Below are 12,058 nucleotides of genomic sequence, written 5' to 3'. Positions count from 1 at the left end.
GGCTTGCCCAATCTGCAGCTCTTGTGACTGTGGAAAATGAGGGTGCCCTCCAGGGATGTGCTTGTTCACTCGAATCAGCTGTTCCTCATCTGCCACAAGAGGCAGTCATTATCCTGAAATGCTACCTCACCCTTCCTTGGCTAGTCAATTGTGCTAATGAAACCTGCAGAACTAAACATCAGTGCCACTGATTGGAGCCAAGTTCTTAACCTGCTCATGGGCCTGGCCAAACCTGCCATAAAAAGGTCCAAGCACCGGCGACCGAGGGGGTCGTCCAAGTTGACTGTCTGCCTCTCTTCTGCAGCTACATTCATGGCAGGGTGTCCCTGTGGAGAGAGCATATGGAGTCCATGGGCACCATTGAGGCCTTCCATGCCTGAAAACGAAGAAGGTAATCAAGTGTATTCAGGACCCATGTGCCCTTCATGGAGCTGTCGGACAACATGTGCCACTGGAGACTCCACCTCACCAGGATGGCAGTGCGATATCTGTGCCACATTCTAACAATGGCACCATGTAGAGGCAGAGGGAACCCCCTCCCTGTGGCTGTGAAGGTCATGGCAGCTCTCAACGTCTCCCCAACTGGTTGCTCCAGGACTCAACGGATTCTGGGCAAGGGTCTAGCGCTCACTGATTAATGCCGAGTTCTTTCAGGAATTACGTTATTTTCAGTTGAGTAGGCCTAGCCCATAAATGCATTGGTGAGGTTACAGAGGCACTCCAAATGAGGGCATTAGATTTCATCCATTTTGACCTGGACCAGGCCCAGCAGGACGAGAGATCTGTGGGATTCGTCACCATATCTGGGGCGAGATTCTCCGACCCCCCGCCGGGTCGGAGAATCGCCGGGGGCTGGCGTGAATCCCGCCCCCGCCGGTTGCCGAATTCTCCGAGAGGAGATTAACTATGGGGCTGAATTGCCTACTTCTGCTCCTAGTTCTTATTTCTAATGGCTCCTCATTTTGCTCCCATATGCCAACCTCACTCTCAGTACAGGCCCTCTCCTGTTCCTCCCCTGCGACCTCCAAGGCCCTCTCCTCAAATGGAGTCAGGATCCTAATCTTAGGCATTCTGTAAGGGTCCTTCCTGATGATTCCGTTACTTCCCCTTTCTTTATCTCTTTTCCATTATGATTTTGATCCATGGATGCTTAATGGACATCTAGTTTTAAGTCAAGCAGCCGAGAGAATAGGCAATTCAAAAAGTTGCAACATAATATATGGTGCCAGTTTTCGAGCAGCAAAACTCAGCCTTTGTGGCACCTGAGAGATGGGATGGGTCTCGGTTTGATTGGTTGGCTGGCGGTCAATGAATTGGCCAAAAGGCTGTATTCTGCGTGGTGATTGAGTCCTACCTGAGTCAGATGTTTTCCAGAGACGTAAAGAAAGCTGAGTTGGGTTCTCTCTCACTCTCTCTCTGTTTGTCTCTCTCTCCAGAAATGCTGTGAGCTGTTGTATTTCTGAACCTACAGAGAACTTGAATGAATGAATTTACAGTGAAAACCATTACAGACTGAAAACACAGATCTTGACCTGAAAGCCTAGTTTGAAGGAATGTGTGCTTAAAGCCAACCATCTGAAACAAAGACTCTTTACCCACGTACTTATTATTTTCACCCCTCTCTTCTCCTCTGTGTTTGTTTGTCTTGTGTGTGTGAGTGTGCGTAGAGGGCGGGGGCAAGTTAAAGTGGGATATTAGGCATTTGATAGGTGTATGTGCTGCATATTTCATTATACTTCTTGATATAAATAAAAAATAATTGTGCTTAAATTTACAACCTGGTGATTGTAATTATTGGGCAGCCAGAGGTCAAAGACAATTATTGGTTAATTCAATTGTGTTGCGACTCAGGGTCAAGAGGGGCTGGAATTGATCGCGCCCTAGCCCAGGGTGGCATAACAATTCCACCACCCATTTTCTCTTTCTCTCTCTATGGTTGTGAGCTATCTTCTCCTGCAGGGACACGAAAGGGTGAACTGGATGCCTTGTGGGTCAGAGGGCAATAACAACAGACATTGTAAACATTGGGGTTTCAGCACATGGGGCCACTCATCCATCAAGGGAGATCAATGAATCACGGCTGCAGCAGTTTTGTGGAAGCTGTCACTCATAGCCCACTACTAGAAATGAATGAATGACTTGCAGCTAATGGATCTGAGGGGTGTTCCATGGATGGACATGTGGAGCTTCCAGGTATGTGTTACAGCTATCCTTTTTCTCACTGCCCCTGTCTGGGCTGCTGTCTAGCTGCCAGACTGGGGTCTGTTTTCTGGGAGGAGTGGGGGGGGGGCGGAGGGGGGGGGGGGGTTGGTCTGTGGGGGAGTGCCTTTAGTTAGGGGATCTCTGTTGGGGTCCCTCTAATTAGGGGGTCTCTGCAGTTAGGGGGTCCTGGGAGGTTTCCCTATTGAGGGGTTTCCTGGGAGGGTCTCACACAGGTATTGGGTTCACGCTATATCTTGCTAGCCCTGAATGAGTGCATAATATGGTTGTGTGAGAAGGTGGGTCAGTTAGAAAGCCTTCCTCAGTTCTGCAACATGCCAGCCTACCAACATCACCTAAAGGCTTCATGCCTCAACCCCCTCCTTCCTGACACACCTCATGCCCCTTCAGATCACCCATTCCATCAATGTTCCCCGAGATTATTTCTGCCAGCTGCATGTCCCCAATCTATCCTACAGAGCCACACACTCATATACACTATGTGCAGTCCTCAGGACCTATATGCAATAGCAATAGGAATTATTTTGAAGTCATTGGGGACAAAAATGACCTTTAGCAATCTAATAAAACCATGAACCTAACCTCACAGTCATTGCTTCTGGGGGAAAAAAAACCTACCCCAATGTAAAGAAAACTTTACATGCCTATACTAACCATATCAAGAGCCATCTTGTTATTCCAGCTTTTTAAACATGTCAATTATTTTTGGATCAATACTGAATTGAAGCCATTACAGCTTTTGACACCCAGCCAAGCATTAATAATGGCTACAGATGCCCTAACAAAAGTTTCCACCTAAATTGCCTGAAACTACAGAACAGAATGGTGTCCCATTTCTTTTCAAAGCAGAATGTCTTTCAATCAATGGAGAGGCGTAGGTGCCAATATTTCTTACGACTTTCAAAAGTAGGGTTTCTTTTAAAAAACAGAGCTGTCAGTAGATTTAAATAACAACACAAACATGACAGCAGATGCTGCCAGAATTTATTCTTTCATATTTAACCCATTATGGCTCTTTCTGCAGTGTAAATATTATTGTACTGCATGACATCACCTCCAGGTTTGTGAGGTATCCAGTAAGCTGTCACATCTTGAATAGATCAATCCCGGCATCATTGAACGGCCCCGCAGGATCCACAACTGGCTCCTCAGTGACAAAGGATACCCACAAAAGAAATGCCTGACACCGCCCATGCGACAGCCACAAAATCCAGCTGAGAGAAGGCACGATGCTCAAAGTGGTACCAGAACACTGGTGGAGCACACCATTCGTACCTTGAAGATGCAATTCAGATGCCTGGGCAGATCTGATGGAGCAGTCCATTGCAGTTATCAGAGAGTCTCACAGATCATCAAGGATTGCTATGTGCTGCAAAATCTGTTGCTGCAAAGGTGGGAAGACTTGCCAGAAGCTGACATAAAAGAGCTGCACGTCTCCTCCAATGAAAAGAACGTTGAAAGGGATGAGATCAGTGAGGTCCAGGAAGCCGAAGATGCAGGGAAAGAGGCCATAGCATGTCTCAGACATGGCATGCCTGTACACGAGGCTCCCTTAGCCACCAGATTCCGAGGAGGATGATGAGTTGCAGTGAGTATCCTCCTGGACAAGTGTCCCCCATCATGGGCCCACATGCTATCCCTCTCATTTCAACCATGCACTGACAAAGTTCTTCAAGGAGATTCACCTCCACCAAAAGGACAATACATTCTGTGTCACTTTGATGGTTGCTGTATCTGGAAAACCTCAGATACTTTCGACCAGTTTACTTATTGAAAGGTTTACCTGGATGTCTTCAATAATGAGGAGAAGAAACCACAAACACAAATTCAAGTTCAACAATATTTATTTAACACATTAACCCATAAATTACTCACAAAATATACTCTCGAGATACCCAAGATCAGTTTATACTACCCACAAAGATGGCTTGGTAGAGCTATGGATTCGATCACAGCGCTCCTCTGGTCCGTCTTCACGAAGGTGGTTCTCGCTGGCAGTCTCATCCTTCCTTCCTTCCTTCTCTGGTCTGGTCTTCTCTGGTCTGGTCACCTCCCATGTTGAGTCTGCTGCCGAGGGATCCAAAGTGCCTACTTTTATCCCCCCTGGGCTTTGCACCCTTTTCCCACTTCCTGTGGGCTTTTGCCAATGGGGTATCGAGAGGGGGTTTCAGTGTCCAATGATCCGATTGATGCTCGATTGACAGGTCACCTGGTGTCCATCTCCAGTGGCGTTATTCGCATGTACAGCTTTACCAAATAAGGTGATGGCAGGAACTCTAGGCACCTGAGAGTCTGGCCCAGTCTGGGCTTTCAACAATAGATCGGTGCGTATCAATCGCATTGATTATCTCTTGATGGCCGATTGACAGGGCAGGTCCAGGCATGTGTTGACAGCCTGTCTGACCTTTAGTGTATTTGAACTTGGCTAGTTCGAATTCCCATGGAGCTGTGTGCTGGAGTGACTGTGGTTTGATTTAAAGTGCCCAATTCTTTAATTTAAAATGGCCAATTTTAGTCAGGCCTAAAAGCTAGGCCCGAGTAAGTCACCACATGGTGATATTTATAGTTCACTCTTGGGCCAAGGCAGCCGACGACATCCTACAGGTCTTTCCCCCATGTCATTTCCTTCTCTATCACACTGACATTCGCCATTCTCCGATAACGATGCAGGCCTGCATTCACCCTGACCTTTCCATGGATGTCGAGCACCTGAGGATCACAATGTTCATAAACTTGCCTGCCATACCTTCAAATGCTTAGACGATAAGTCAAACAGTATACTGTCATGGCCAGATCCAGCCCTTGGGAATTCCAAAATACTCAGACAATATGAAGCCTTCAAGGTGACTCTTCTTTGATAATAAAGAGCATACTTCTGCTTCATTACATCCTTGCTCCCGTCCCATTGCTGCCCTAACACTGTCTAAAACTACCCTGTGTGCTTCCTAAGCATGCTCACATGTTCCAATGAGTGCACCAACTCGTCATTTGGATTTATCATCACTGACCTCGGCGAGGGTTTAGGTGAGGGGACACGCCACAGAAGGTATGGCACTGCATCCCTACATTGTGATGAGTGTCTTGTGGCTGCTATATAGGCACCTGACACGTGAGGAAGGTTCAGCTTGTAGGTTGGAGTACCAGCACAATGTGACTTCGAGGGCATGCTCCGGCATATTGAGATGGAAATGTGCTCACAATTATTGGTGAGCTTAGCAGATGTGCACTCGGAGAATCGGCAACATGCAAGACAGATAGGGGAGCACCCTAGCTCTGAGTATGGAGTCATAGATTGAAAATACTGCTGGATGACAGAGAGTATAGAGACCTCTGCAGGTCTGACTGCAACATTTGTAAGGAGATAAAGCAGAGTTCACGTCTCGAGTCCTTTGGCTCTTCGTCAGAACTAAAGAGAGGGAAATTGTGTTAGATATTAAAGTGTAGCTGTGAGAGATTGCAACAAAATGCAGCAACTTTAAGAACAACAGACATTGGCCTAGCATGGGTGGGACGGGAGGGTGGAGTTGAATTGAGGCAACGCTGCCAAGGTGCCTGGCTGACACTGCAAAGCCAGCAGGAGCACTGCCGAGGTGGCAATGCAGGGTTGCCAGGCACCAGGTGGCACTGCCTGAGGGGGGCCATGACCATGAAAGGAAGGTGGAGGTAGGGATATGATGGGTGGGGGGGGGGGGGGGGCGGCTGCAGGGCGAATATGAAGGGGCCTCTGGAAGGTTGGGGGGGTGAAGAGTGGAGGTCCTGGAAGAGGGGAGACCTGAAAGGAGGAGACCCTCAGTGACTCTAGAGCGGGGTGTCATCACTTGAAGGGGTTATGCCTTGTGTGTGGGGGAAAGGATGACATTGCACAAGGGTGGGGAATGTGGGGACCCTCAAGCCCACTTAGAGATCAGTGCACCCTTTCAAAATGGCGACCCCATCTCTTAGGAACCGGTCTGGCCAATGAGTTCAGCTCCCCAGTGATGACAATAATTCTAGGCTAGCCTGGTGGGAAACTCTCTGGGGCCCAGAAAAGTGACTAAGTGCAGTGAGACAGCAGTGGGGAACTCGCTGACAGAGCCGGGGGAAATTCCCAGCAAAATCCACCACAAATGACACTTAGGAACGTTTCCATTAGATCGTGCTCACAGAAAAATGGTGAAAACTATAGAAGTAAATAGAACCATATTTACAATAATTAGATATCTGCTCATAACAGTAGGGAAAGTGTACTGCCCTGATCACTCAATTGGTCTCATGTTTTGATAATGCCCAATTATTGTTTTTAGACGGATGAAATCCTCAGAGCAGCATTCAATGTGGAGGAATAATCTGCTGGTGATTTCTGCTTATATTCACATCATTCATGTCAAGATTAGAAAAACTAGTAAATACAGGAACATGTGATATATGCTGGCTACCGCAGAATTTACATCAGCCTGGCTGGTTTAGCTCAGTTGGTTGGACAGCTGGTTCATATTGCAGAGCAAGGCCAACAGATTCCTGTACCGGCCCACCCTCTGAAACATGTTCCTCGCCTGAGGTGCGGTGATCCTCAAAGGGGAAAGCATCCTATGGTCATCTGGGACTATGGCTACTTCACTTTACATCAGTAGCACAGGGTAAACCAATAATGACTCATTCAATGATCAAACCAATTTAAAAATTGAACTCATCACTTAACGCCACATAAAACATTCTGAAAATATGGAATAGTTTTAAGATTATCGGATAATCTTAGGGTGGAGATAACTGTAATAAAATACCTGAGACTCATCCCTTGGATCATAAAATCACCTGGAACCCTTAAATGGCATACTGCATTATAATCATGCTCAGGCATTTATTTTCTCTGTATAATGTAAAATTTGCAAAAGCTACTTGTTTATAAAAATAATTTTAAAAGGATACATCTGAAATATTTTGCCAGTAATGCATCATATAGAATAGGCTGTCATTATGATTATACATTGTATTTGAAACTCTCAAGTCTACAATTGAACATATACAGAACTCCCAGCAGAGAACCCTAAACATTACTCGCCAGTTAGTTGCTGACACCAAACCTCCATTTTTATATACATGGATTTCCTGTTTTGACGGGTGGTATCCAAATGTTTAACTTAACCTGACATAGGATACATGTTTTACAGACAATTGAAACATGGATTCTTCTTGTATTTGTGCAGTTCATTTTCTAAGTATTTGCACAAATGAAGTCAAAAGTCTGTATGATAGAAGGTACCTAGTTTATAGGTATTGCTAAAGAAGCCATTTGGTTGGCTGTACATTATGTTTAAGCGCTCGGCAAATGCATAATTTGATTCATCAGCAGAAGCCCATCTATTGCTTTACATTCGGCTGCTACTGGGAAGTTAGAAAGATTACAGACAGCTGGTGAAGGGCAGTGGATAGACTATGAACTATTGGCAATAACAACTCAAAGGTGTGCATTAATCTGCTTTAATGGACTTCGGTGTCTGTTTTAGCAGTTGCCTTTGACCTTGATAAACATGCCTTGATGTTTCCCAGTTTCTATTTTGATCAGTAAGTCCTATAAATAGTGGTATATATCATCTTTGTTTCAAATGATCTTGGGCTACCCTAAATGGTTTTCTCTGAGCAATACTTTATTAATATATGTCTATTTCATCCTTTTAATAAGCAAAACATTTGTAATCATCACAGCAAGAACCATTTAACTAATAAGCTATCTGTTAGGCTATTTATATGACATCATTAGAGATTTATGTTTGATTTGTTAAAACATATAATTGCACTCTAAATCTTACTGAAAAAATCTTATTATGACTGGGTAAAATAATTCTCTGATTCAATGCCATGCTTCAACTAAGGTTTGACATGCTCTGTTGATGCTTTGGTATACAAGGTGAGGCACAAGAACTATTAATTTGTGTGCAAGCATATTGAAATATTATAGAGTGTTTAAGTTTTGATTTTGCCAGCACTCTGGATGAGGAGCACACTTATAACCAGGGCTCTTTTGTGTGTAATCTTATTCAAAGGGTGGTTCTTTTATCTTTCTGGACAGAAAATGCTTGCATAAATAATCCTTGATTATTTTGTCACTTGATCATTGTGGATGAGTACAATTGAACATGTCCATCAGAAATGTCATTAAAGTAACCAGGAATTTTACAGCCAAGATGATTATTACCATTATCACCAGCAATAGTTACTAAATGACTGCAAAATAATTCAAGAGGACTCTTATTAACTCACTCCTCTGTATTAGAAATTTCTTAATAGGAGAACATGCGTGGTGAGCATAACATTTGCTCAATCTATCAAATAGGCACAGTTAACAATGTGGGAGCTGATGGTGATTGGCCTTAATACATCCTGCAACTGCCTAAATTACATGACTCCATCTTTAATAGCAGGCTTGTATGAGTTGATAAAACTTGCCTGTTTAGTTCCTTCGTCTAAAACATGATGCAATGGTAGGAGGATCTGTAAAAATACTCAAACAATTATTCTGGGTATGCTTCATTTATGAAAACTCTAATCAGCACTTATCACAAAGGGTCACATTACTTGGTTAACTACATGCAAATTTAACCCCATTGCTTTTGTTTAAAGTACTTAGATCTACTAATCCAGTCATGGATCACTTGTAAGTGCTGGCTAATAGTCAAGCCATTAAGCTGCAGCTACAGTTTGAAGTGTTCCTATAAACCATTGCTTTTTTCTATTATAGTCAGTGGCAAATTAATTGATGCCTGTGAAATGTTCCCCTAAATAGGTGTTCCTATTAACAGACTGCACTTTAATTACTAAACCCTTTAAGCGAGAAATTACTGCTGCCAATGTTAGCAAAAGAACACTTATTATGCTTGTGTTAAAGCCCTTTCCTGCTGTTTCAATGGAGGTATTAACCTGTTAAAGATAATTGTACCAATACCTCCTGTAAAATCATGGGGAGAAGAACTTGTTCAGAGTCTTAAGCAGACATATCATAATATCATTGACAATAATCTCCAGGCTATTAATTGAACAAAAAAAATAAGAACGGTTTAGCATGCTTGCATAGTCAGTAAGGGTGGGAAAAATAGAGACAGATGTTACTTGGGCGACATTTGGATGTAAATGACCACATGACACAAAGCTGAAATAAAAATCAGGCATGGGCCATCACATAAACAGACCCCCTTGATTTTCATCCAATTACATTAAATGGACAATGTATGGAGTGCCCTCATGTTTGGTGCATATTATTCCTGATTGTTTTACTCTGATCTTTTATGCTTAAATGCATTAAGAGGAAATTCTCCTTCAGTATGACCTCAAGATGGTGAAAGAAATCAAACCATATTTACCGCAGTTTGTGCTGTCCTTTTAGACTATCCGTCTTGATAACAAATTTTCCAATTGTGCCAGATTCTGACATTATGAAGAATGTAAAAAAAATAGGGTAACCAATGGTATTGATGGACTTGTTATATAACGTTATTATTGTCCAGTAAGTGGATTAGACCTGCAAGGCAGTCATTCCTTCTAAGGGTGTGGTAAGCTTTAGAAACTTAAAACTTTGGACATTAAAACCAGTGGTATCATCTTCAAATCAAATCAGAAAGTTTGTTTTGAAACCTTTTGATAACTGAAAGAAAGAAATCCACTTCTCTGACATCTGCACCCTGCTTGCATGTGGATGATTTAGCGAAGAAGTAAATGGTCAGGAAATAAATTATTTAAGGACAATTTCTGTTTGGTTTGTAAAATGCAGGAGTCAGGATCGCAAGTCTTTGCTCATAACATTAAATAAAATCGTGCTTATATTTAATCGAACTACAGTCTGAGTAAAGTTGTCCACCTGCACTTTTCTTTTTTGCAGTTTGAAGCTAAAAGTCCATCTACAGGCCTACACAGTAATTTCAACTCCATTCAGAAACAAAAGCCACAGAAAACCACAATAAATGATAATGAGCTTCTTTTCATTGCTAAATCTCAAAAATCAATTCTAGTTTTCTCCCTTCATTTTCATAAGATGCCATCCACATAGTGGATAGTTCTTAGGTGCTGGCAGCCTTTTGGTACTACAGGTAAGTAACCTTTTGGTACCACAGGTAAGTAACCTTCTGCTTCTGTTAACCCAAGCAGTGAGCAATCACGAGTTATTCAACCATAGGGCAAACATAAGTTAAGTTCAGTGTTCACTTGAAGTCCTCCCATGAACTCTTGTTTTGAGAGCAGTTCTCTGAACTGTCTACATCAAGAATCCTGCCTGATTCTCACCCATCCATCACCTTAGCCCAAGCATGCTGAGATTCAATTTGTTCCTCTGTTGTCACCCAGGTTAAAATTGCCTACGTCAGCCCAGATTGATTTGACTTAGCTCAACATGAACCTACTAACTGTACCATTTGGAAGATAGGAATAACAGGTATTCCAACTAGAGTAGACCATTCAGCCTGTCAAACCTGCTCCACCATTTGATTAGATCATTGCTAATCTGTGTTGCTAACTTTGGTTGGCTCTTAATTTGTTGCTCATTGTGTCTTTACTTAATTTGCTCTGTTTCTATAACCTTTGCTCTAGAGTCGCCAGGTATCTTTATGATACCGCCACGAGGTTCAAGTTCAAGTACTGATCAATAACTCGACACACCAATCAGTAAGATTCAAATCACAACACATTTATTATACACAGTCAATCACTACTCGTGCATAAAACTCTACTTACTAGACTGTCTCTATCACTAAAAGGCCTATACTTAGCTTTGGGACTGGCCCTCACCAGTCAGGGGAACAAATGGCCTTTCCTTTGATTCTGAGTCTGTAGGATTCAAAACTGGTTTGGACTGGTAGCTAGGAGCGCCTATCTCATAGCGTGCGTTGATTGGAGACTTACTTGGTTGCTGCGGCAGCTAGGCAGGTCACTGTCAAGGGTTGTTTCGCGCTGCTGAGTGACCCTGCCAAGAAGGACGAATTGAACTTGGGGACTCTATTTTATAGTCCCCAGGGGCTTCACGCCATTCGGGGCGGACCCCGTATCTGGTTCCAAGTGATTGAACTAGGTTCCGATCACTTGGATCAATTTCTCCAATACTGGAGCCGTTCCTTGATCGCTGGGCGGTCCATGAGTGTCCGTTGGCCTTCCTTTGTCTTGGCTCCTGCTGGCGCCAGGGAGCCTGGCTTGGCCTTATTCACCTTAAATGTTTCAATTGTTCCTGGGGATCGCTCATTAATATGCGGATGGTTGCTAGTTTCAGTGCTGTCTGAGTTTCTGCAAAGTCTAATACACAGGAAACTTTGCACCTGCTAGCTTTTCCTGGCTTGAGTGAATTTCCCTGCATTCTTTGCGGATCTCCATTTTAAGTCGGGAAGTGGCCAACCCAGGTGGCTACACTCTGTCCTTGTGATCCCTAACGCGAAGCGTGAAGGATCACATAACTGCGTTGTCTTCACTCCCTGACCCAGCGAGCACTCTTCCATGGCCTCTACACTAACCATATCTATGTATGAAAATTTTTAACTAACAATTCTAAGTGCCGCTGTGTCACAACAGGGGCATGCATTACAACATTAAAAAAACGGTACCTCTAACTATCTGCCATAAACTACACTCACTTAAACATCCAATCATGCTAACTTCCTAACAATACAAAAATAATAGCAGCATTCACATTTTCCTCTGGCTTGGAGATCAAACACAGAGTTGTACAATCTTTCTTTATTTTCAAATGACGTAAACGAATGTCCTTTATTGTAGATCAAGGGGTTCAGGGGCCTGGTGAAAACCGAAAATAGGGGATCTCATCCTGTATACCGGGATGCGAGAGCGGTAGGCTCTCCTTCGCCATTTTCTCATGCGGATAGTCTGC

The sequence above is a fragment of the Scyliorhinus torazame genome, chromosome 3 (genome assembly GCF_047496885.1).
Source record: "Scyliorhinus torazame isolate Kashiwa2021f chromosome 3, sScyTor2.1, whole genome shotgun sequence".
Lineage (NCBI taxonomy): Eukaryota > Metazoa > Chordata > Chondrichthyes > Carcharhiniformes > Scyliorhinidae > Scyliorhinus > Scyliorhinus torazame.
This window is presented reverse-complemented; position numbering follows the sequence as displayed.